Raw genomic sequence first — 9,846 nt, 5'->3', positions numbered from 1 at the left:
GGCAGATGCTTAAGGACTGAGCCAACCAGGTGCCCCAATTAATGTAATATTTTAAGTATCTATAAGACCTGTGAGGGAAAGCTGAAACCATTTTGATGAGGCTTCCTGAACTGTCCTTTGGTTTTACAGCAGTAAAGCGGTATGGGGTGCCCATGTGAAAGGGGTCCCTTAACCACAGCATTTACCATGACTTGGAAAACAGGAATATTCATTGTGTGAGTATCCCAGTCATAGCGTCAGGTCCACATGTCTTGCATAGCAGGCAGAACAGCTGCTTCATCTGGGTTCCTTCATTTGGCATTCAGAGGGGGATACAGACCCCTTCTCTGGATTAACATACCTTTCACTGACTTTTATTCCAGTTTGCTTTCCCCTAAGGACTACCTTTGTTGTGTCTTGATCACATACAGCCACCTGTGATTATTTCACAGCAATCCATGGGTCCTGTATCGACACAAACATGCTCTTCCATTCTGCAGCGTTCAACACCAAAGACATAGCGCCCAAAGTAGTTACTCTCATAATCTGTTTCCATCTATAAAGTGAAAAGAGGGGCGCCTGGGTGGCACAGCGGTTAAGCGGTTAAGCGTCTGCCTTCGGCTCAGGGCGTGATCCCAGCGTTGTGGGATCGAGCCCCACATCAGGCTCCTCTGCTATGAGCCTGCTTCTTCCTCTCCCACTCCCCCTGCTTGTGTTCCCTCTCTCACTGGCTGTCTCTATCTCTGTCAAATAAATAAATAAAATCTTAAAAAAATAAATAAATAAATAAAAAATAAAGTGAAAAGAACTCCTTCATATTATGCCCCCGGGCTTCAAGTTTCTTGGTTTTGCCTCTCCACTGTGATGATGAACATCTTGGTGACCAGAGGTCTTAGAATTACTTTGTTACCCCTGCACCATTTTTCCCTGGGAAGGCCGGTTTGAGGCCAGCGGGCAGAGCTCAGACTCACTGAAATATGAGCTTGGTCTAGCAACAAAGTCTGACCCAGCATCTGCCTTTACTTATAGTTTAGCTGCGAATATTTTGCCTTTCTCTTTAGTTTGCACTTCCTTATGCATCCAGTGAACCAACTCGCCAGGAATTGGATCCATCTCTGCATTCTATTGGTAAGTTTTATCTTTAGTAACAGCACGGCTGTTTATAGCACAGCTACTGCTCCATTTCACGGTGACCACCATGACCATGTGGCCACTCAGGAATCAAAGGTTATTTATCGCCAACTGTCTCCTCCTTTCTCTTCCCAAACCACTTGTTTCCATGAGCAAGCACTGTTCTAGCAAATCCCACTTCATGACACCAACTACATTCTGCACCAACAGTTCCAACAAAAGAGGGTGTTCCCACAGCAACCATGAAATAATATACATATATGCATACATATACACATATACATACATATGTGCATAATAGGTAGGTATGTGTATATATATGTACACGTGTATGAGTATGTGTGAGTGTGTGTGTGTGTGTATTTCAGGTGTGAATGAGAAATGGTAGTATTGGAGGAAGTCATGAGGAATCATGACTACCGATTGATGCAAGAGATGGACCTGGGTAATCAGAGGCTTCTTACCTCCTCCCCGGTCTTTGGAATGACCATTCTGCTTGCCTTCCCTGCACTAGAAGCTGCCCAAGGACACAGCCTTGAGCTAGTAAGGTGTTGATACCATCTGGATGGTATATGCAACTGAACCTAGTTAAGGCTTCTATATAAACTTCAAGATTCTGGCTGGCAGGTGCAGAGATCTATTCATCTTGCAGTCACCCAAGATAAGCTTAACATGTAAGTTCCCTTGCTTAAACCTGCCACCTACCAATGTGGAGTGGTCTGCCTCTGTCCTCCATGTATGGGGGCCAGTTTCAGATTATACCCAGGAAGCTCCCCAAATTGTGAACTAAAAGGTAGATACAAGAAGTGTACTGGATGGGGGTGCCTGGGTAGTGCAGTCGTTAAAGCGTCTGCCTTCGGCTCAGGGCGTAATCCTGGCGTTCCGGGATCGAGTCCCACGTCGGGCTCCTCTGCTGGGGGCCTGCTTCTTCCTCTCCCACTCCCCCTGCTGTGTTCCCTCTCTCGCTGGCTGTCTCTCTGTCACATGAATAAACAAAATCTTAAAAAAAAAAAAAAGAAGTGTACTGGATGAAAGAGTGAAAGTATAATTGATTCAATGTGTCCAACATTTATAAAGGTATTTTTTAAAAAGAGATTCCAAGAGACTGAATAGCAATGATGGGGAGATTATTTGTCAAGAGGTTGAGTTAAACAATTTGTCTTTGCCAACTCCTTAGGGCTTCTCTCTAAGGAGTTCCTTAAGACAATGGCAGCTTTGGAAGGAAATATTTTCTAGGTGATGCTGGACATAAACTTGTTCTTTATTTTCACAGAGGGCCAGAAAGATGTCTCAGCACTACCTGCTCTCAGATGGCTTCCAGACCAGTAAGGTTTGCCCCCGTATTTTTTTTTTTTTAAGATTTTATTTATTTGAGAGAGAAAGTGAGCAAGAGAAAGCACAAGTTGGTGGGTGGGGGAAAGCAGAGGGAGTGGGAGAAGCAGACTCCCTGCTGAGCAGGGAGCCTGATGCAGGGCTCAATCCCAGGACCCTGGGACTTGAGCCAAAGGCAGATGCTTAATGGACTGAGCCACCCAGGCGCCCCCGCCCCAGTATTTTGGGGTGGTGGAGCTAAGAATGATGTCTCCAAAAGTGCACTGGATTTTGCTCTTTCCTCTGCTGGGTTCTGTAACTCCTGCTAAATTCCTTTATTGCTATGAATGAACTGGACCAAGAAAGAGGAAAAATAACTACACAAAAATGTTCATAGATGCTGTCTTTCAGAACATTCCAGGGGCGCCTGGGTGGCACAGCAGTTAAGCGTCTACCTTTGGCTCAGGGCGTGATCCTAGAGTTATGGGATCGAGCCCCACATCAGGCTCTTCCGCTATGAGCCTGCTTCTTCCTCTCCCACTCCCCCTGCTTGTGTTCCCTCTCTCGCTGGCTGTCTCTATCTCTGTCAAATAAATAAATAAAAAATCTTTAAAAAAAAAAAGAACATTCCAGAAAAATGTACTGTTTCAGTACACACATTCATATTGGTCTTCATTAACATGTATCCCAACTTCACGGCCTGCCGAATGGCTCTGTGATCTCTGACCTGCAGTGGCACAGGCAGCAAGGCCATCACATTCCCAGCAATAGCCTTTCCCCCAAATCTTCCCATGAGGCCAGAGCCCTGAGCACAATTCTCATTGTGGTGGATGCTTGTCTCCTTTTACTCTGTCTTCTATTTTATATTTTTACATAACCCTGATTATAAAGCCACACCATGGTCTGATGAGCACCTCTGCACTGGTTTCTTCAGGCTCCCTGACATCATGCCTTCATGCTTTAGCAGTGACACCCAGGTCTCTGTTTCGTTTTGCCTGCTGGGCAAAAAAACAAATGTTCTAAATGTAGTTTCTGGGCTATAAGTCCCCTCTAGAACATCCTATCATTTATTTAGTCAATGTTATATATTTGTAGGCTCTCATTTTATACCATTTAATCTTCCAGGACATTTTGATTCAAAATTGAATAATAATATAATAACTCTGCTTCAGATTGCTTATAGTGTATAGAAAATGTGAACATTGATAATTTAATTATTTATTTTAGAGAGAGAGAGAGAGAACAGCAGCAGGAAGGGACAGAGGGAGAGGAAGAGAGAGAATCTTAAGCAGGCTCTAGACTCAGTGTGAAGCCTGACACCGGTCTTGATCTGACAACCCCGAGATCATGACCAACAGCCGGACACGTAAACGACTGAGCCACCCAGGTACCTCTTGATAATTATTTTTATTTTTAAAAAAGATTTTATTTATTGATTTGTCAGAGAGAGAGTGCACAAGCAGTGGGAACAGCAGGCAGAGGGAGAAGCAGGCTCCCTGCTGAACAAGGAGCCCAATGCGAGCCTCGATCCTAGGACTCTGGAACCATGACCTGAGCCAAAGGCAGATGTTTCACCAACTGAGCCACCCGGCTTCCCATATTATTTTTAAATAATTTTCTAAAATTGAATAGAGATATTCAGGAAATTTTGGATAGCATAATATAGGGAACCATCATGCTAAATAAGGAGGTAAACCGGAACAAGCCTGAATTACTGCAAATGGAATTTATTCAGAAATAGCAGAGAAATTAAAATTCAGACACACAAAATGTAGCAAGATATAGGCAAGTCCATTGGGGGTTTTTAGCAGGTTGTACTAATGGGCATGCAGTGCAAAGACAGAGTAGTGCGGCCAGAGTCCAAGCAGTTCCAAGTTCATTGTCTCGAGGATGGAAAAAGATTCTTGGGGGATGTTAGTTGGTCAGGTGATCAGTCTTCTGTAAATCGAACATTTACAAGAAACCAGTCTCAGTTCTTAAGTTCCATTCTTCTGAGAGTGCGTATGTGAGATTCTCCATTTCATATCTTCCAGTTCCCTTTTAAATTGAAACCCTTTCACAGAATGTTCAGGATTTAGGAGTTTAGCGTAGAAAACCACTTCTTTTTTTTTTTTTTTTAAGATTTTATTTATTTATCTGACAGACAGAGAGACAGCCAGCGAGAGAGGGAACACAAGCAGGGGGAGTGGGAGAGGAAGAAGCAGGCTCATAGCGGAGGAGCCCGATGTGGGACTCGATCCCAGGACCCCGGGATCACGCCCTGAGCTGAAGGCAGACGCTTAACGACTGAGCCACCCAGGCGCCCCCAGAAAACCACTTCTGATTTGAAATTTATGCAGACACTGATATATAGATTTCAATTTACAAAGTATAGTGGGGAAAATGTTTTAATTGGAGAGAAAAAAACTTGGAAATACTAGAAGTTGGAGAGGTACATGTGGAATTCAAAGACCTGAAGAAAAATCATTGCTTTTGTAGTGTAATGTATGATGGGGAGAGTGGTGAGAAAAGAAGCCCAAAACGTAGGTGCAAGTGTTTTATGAGATGTATCTGAGGACATCTCAAAGACCAAAATGATCAGAACTCTTCTTAGGCCAGATGATGTGTCTCTGAGGGTTTAATCAGGCTGGATAAATAATCAGCACTGCTCATGATACAAAGTACTAAGCTTCAATGGAAATAAAAGTATTTTATTAAACTCTACACTTCACCTTTTAATATTTCTCTTAATAGAAATCTTTTTGTTTTAAGCAGTTCTTAGAAATAATGCATTTACAGTTAAATACTATAAGTAAAGATCACTAAATGCACCTTTTGGAAATTATATTTCAATAAAAGTCACTTTTAGAAGTTATTGTGGGGGGCGCCTGGGTGGCACAGCGGTTAAGCGTCTGCCTTCGGCTCAGGGCGTGATCCCGGTGATCTGGGATCGAGCCCCACATCAGGCTCCTCTGCTGGGAGCCTGCTTCTTCCTCTCCCACTCCCCCTGCTTGTCTCTCTCTCACCGGCTGTCTCTCTCACTGGCTGTCTCTGTGTCAAATAAATAAATAAAATCTTAAAAAAAACAGTTATTGTGAGCCATTGGCATCTAGAAGATACTTTCATTTTTTTTTTTAAGATTTTATTTATTTATTTGACAGAGAGAGACAGCCAGCGAGAGAGGGAACACAAGCAGGGGGAGTGGGAGAGGAAGAAGCAGGCTCATAGCGGAGGAGCCTGATGTGGGACTCGATCCCACAACGCCGGGATCACGCCTTGAGCCGAAGGCAGGCGCTTAACCGCTGTGCCACCCAGGCGCCCCCTGGAAGATACTTTCAAATAGCTGAATGGTCTTTGCCTATTTATCATCTAACTTAAGTAACTCCTTTGCCTTTTGTTACCACTAAAACATTAATATAATCCTTTTCCTATGTTAAAGCCCTAACCCCCAAGTGACTATATTAAGAGCTAGGGCTTTTAAAGAGGTAATTAAGGGGGGCACCTGGGTGGCTCAGGCATTAAGGGTCTGCCTTGGGTTCAGGTCATGATCCCAGGACCCTCGGATCCAGCCCTGTGTTGGGCTGCCTGCTCAGCGGGAAGCCTGCTTCTCCCACTCCTCCTGCTTGTGTTCCCCCTCTCTCTGTCAAATAAACAAACAAACAAATAAATAAATAAATAAAATCTTTTTTAAAAAAGGTAATTAAGGTTAAATGAGGTCATTAGGGTGGGGTCCTACTCTATTAGAACTGGCTTCCTTTTAGGAGGAATAGACACCGACACTATGCTCACTAGGAGGAAAAGGCCCTGTAAGTACACAGTTAGAAGGTGGCCATCCACAAGCCAAGGAGACAGACCATGTATCACCAAACCCGTTGACACCTTCGTCTTCAACATCCAGCATCCAGAACTGTGAGAATGTAAATCTCTGTTGTTTAAGCCAATCAGTCTACTGTATTTTGTCACATTGTTATGGTGGTCCTAGCCGACTAACAGCTCTCATTTAATGTGTTCTCTTCACCAAATATGTAAATAACAAGGTCAAAATATAAAGAGGGATAGTTAAGGGGACACATTTGATACAATTCTAAAAATGCTACAAAAGTGTAAATCAGCTTTTTTAAAAATTGGAGGGATTTAGTTTGGAGGTTCCTATTTTGTTTCCACTTCGATTAGAAACCAAAACTTAACTCTGATTTGCCAAGTCCAAACAAGAAGCCTGGTGATGAGAGTCAGGCTTTAAAACTCTCAGGATCCACTCTATTTCCTGCACATGTGTTTGCAGGGTATAGCTTCAGAGTAACAGCGTCTGACCTACGCTACTACTGATAAACCATAAAACTATATAAAATACAAGTGGCTGAGTCCTTCTAGGGGGCCCTCCTTGGACAAGGGTTGATCTGAAGCTTTGTATTAAGCTCTCTTGTTACCTCTCTTCATGAAAGTGGAGACCCTCACTATCATGTCAGAGGTCAGGTGCACACAGGTGCCACCAGCCCCTGAATCCCAGCTTTCAAGTCCAGAAGCAGTGTCCTTTAAGCTGGCTCAAAGTCAAGTCCACACTTCTCCTTCTAGAGGCTGATGCCCCACATTTGGTACCAGAGCAGTTCTGGCCCCACATGTTGGGACAATCTTGGGGAGAGATTCACAGGGCAGGGCAGGGCTGGAATGATGCTGTCCTCTTGGGACATTGTGGTGGGCACCAAAGCCAAACCTATGTATTGAAGCTTCCATAAAGATCCAAAAGGATGGGGTTCAGGTTCCAGGTTGGCGAACATCCCACATGGAGATGTGAGGAGAATGGCACACTTAGAGGGAGCATAGAAGCTCCATTTCCCTTCCCACATACCTTGCCCTGTGCATCTCTTCCTGGGTTATATCCTTTTATAATAAACTGGTATTCTAGTCAGTAAATGTTCTGAGAGTTCTGTGAGCTGCTCTGGCAAATTAATCCAACCCAAGTGATGAGGTTGTGGAATATAGGTGAGGTTCAGTGGGGTGGAGTCCAGAGCCGATGACCAAAAAAGAATTCTTGAGGCGTCTTTGGTGCAAAATGGTGGTTTATTAAAGCACGGGGACAGGACCTGTGGGCAGAAAGAGCTGCACCGGGGTTGTGAGGAGTGGCCCATTATATACCCTCAAGTTGGGAAGGGGTTAGGGATAGCATAAGTCTCTAAGGAATTTTGGAAGCAAGGTTTCCAGGACCTTGAGGGGGCTAGCTGTTGTTGGGAAAGGGTCATTTATTACCGTCTAATAAAACCTGAGTCATGAGACCCTTCAGATGTATATCGGTGGGCCATATGCTTGGGGGATGATTGCCAACACGTATTTTGGGGGGGGGGCATTAGAGATAAAGGAAGTTTCCAAAGGAATTTTTATACGTTAAAGTAGACTTACAGGATCTTGGGGGAGGGGAGGGGGTCAGGCTAGGACTGCCTTTGGCCCTTAGCACAGTATTAACATCGAGGTAGCTGAGTTCCTAGAGGAATGTCACCGTGCCTGTTTCCAGGACTTGTCAGTGGGCTATAGGTAGTAAGGAAATTTAATTGTGTCTACCTACATTCCCTTCTGGAAGCTAGGTTACTGATTGCTTTGTTCTTGTAGACTGCTAAGACATTTGTAAACTGAGGGAGACTCAAGTCTTGCAGGATTGTGGTATCTATAGGTTAACTGTTTCTTTGTCCTTTAGGGCAGCCAGGAGTGCCTGAGGAATGGGGTATACATCCCAGGGGGAGGGGGTTGCAGGGTGTCAGCTTCTGCTTTGTCCTCAGCTTGCCTTCCGTTCCCTCATCACAAGGAGGGATTCTTGGGAACTTCTGATTTATAGCCTGTTTGTCAGGAGCGCAAGTAAGAACCTGAACTTGCAATTGGCATCTAAAGTGAGGGGGCAGTCCTGTGGGACTATTTGTTAGATAATTTAGTAATTTTCTTTCCTGTTACCACCTGTGTTCTTTTTTTTTTTTAAGATTTTATTTATTTGAGAGTGAGAAAGTGAGTGAGAGAGCAAGAGTGAGCGAGAGAGCATGAGCTGGGGGGAGAAGCAGAGGGAGAAGCAGGGAGCTGAGCAGGGAGCCCGAGGTGGGCTCTGATGGCTGATGAGGGAACTGAAGGCAAGGTGAGGACAAAGCAAAAGCTGACACCCCACCCCCCACCCCACAACATGGGATGTCCTGGCTAAAGGAAAAAAACAAGTAGTTAACTCACGGAGATCACCATCCTGCAGGACAGGAGTCTCCCTCAGTTTTACAAATATTTTAGCAATTTAGAAGAACAAAGCTATCAATAACCTAGCTTCCAGAAGGGAATGTAGGTAGACACAATTAAATTTCCTTACTACCTACAGCGCATTGACAAGTCCTTGAAACAGGCGGAGTGACATTCCTGTAGGGACTCAGCTGCCTCGATGTTAATACTTTGTTAAGGGAAAAAGGCAATCCTAGCCTGAGCCGCCCCACCCCCCAGGATCCGGTAAGTCTACTTTAACATATAAAAGTTCCTTTGGAAACTTCCTTTATCTCTAACCACCCCCCCAAAAAAATACGTGTTGGCAATCATCCCCCAAGCATATGGCCCACCGGTATACATCTGAAGGATCTCATGACTAAAGATTTATTAGACGGTAATAAATGACCTTTTCTCAACAATAGCTAGCCCCCTCAAGGTCCTGGAAACCCTTGCTTCCAAAATTCCTTAGAGACTTATGCTATCCCTAACCCCCTCCCAATTTGAGGGTATATAATGGGCCACTCCTCATGAACCCAGTGCAGCTCTTTCTGCCCACGGCTCCGGCCCCTATGCTTTAAAAAACCACCTTCTTGCACCAAAGACATCTCATCCTTCTTGATCGTCGGCTCCAGACCTCACCTCACCGACATCCCACAACCTCATCAATGGCCAAGGCAGACGCTTAACCAACTGAGCCACCCAGGTGCCCTAAAAATCTTAATTCTCCATGCAGAATTGTACCTGCAATCACTGATAAATGATCATCTCTTACCAGCAAGGACATGAGAACATGGGATTGAGATGCCCCTTTATCAGGAGGTTCAGACTTTCTGCATCATTCTGCAACTGTGAAAGTTGTAGCCAGTGACCCAAATAGTATTTAGGTTGGTCTCCGTTTGAAATAGATGTCAGTTTTCTCAATAGAATTGAGTGTGATGGGGTTTGGGAATATAGGTGAGGTTCAGTGGGGTGAGGTCTGGAGCTGACGACCAAGAAAGAATTTTGAGACGTCTTTGGTGCAAAATGGTGGTTTTATTAAAGCATGGGGGCAGGACCTGTGGGCAGAAAGAGCTGCTGCACTGGGGTTGTGAGGGGTGGCTGATTATATACTACAGGGTTGGAGGAGGTAAGGAAAAAAGAGGTTTCAAAAGGATTTTCACATGTTAAAGAAGACTCAGAGGATACCAAAGGCCTTGCCATTGGTAAAGTTAAGGTTGTTTTTCC

Source organism: Ursus americanus, chromosome 21 (genome assembly GCF_024610735.1).
Source record: "Ursus americanus isolate L20-20 chromosome 21, mUrsAme1.1.p, whole genome shotgun sequence".
NCBI lineage: Eukaryota > Metazoa > Chordata > Mammalia > Carnivora > Ursidae > Ursus > Ursus americanus.
Note: the sequence above shows the minus strand (reverse complement) of the source record.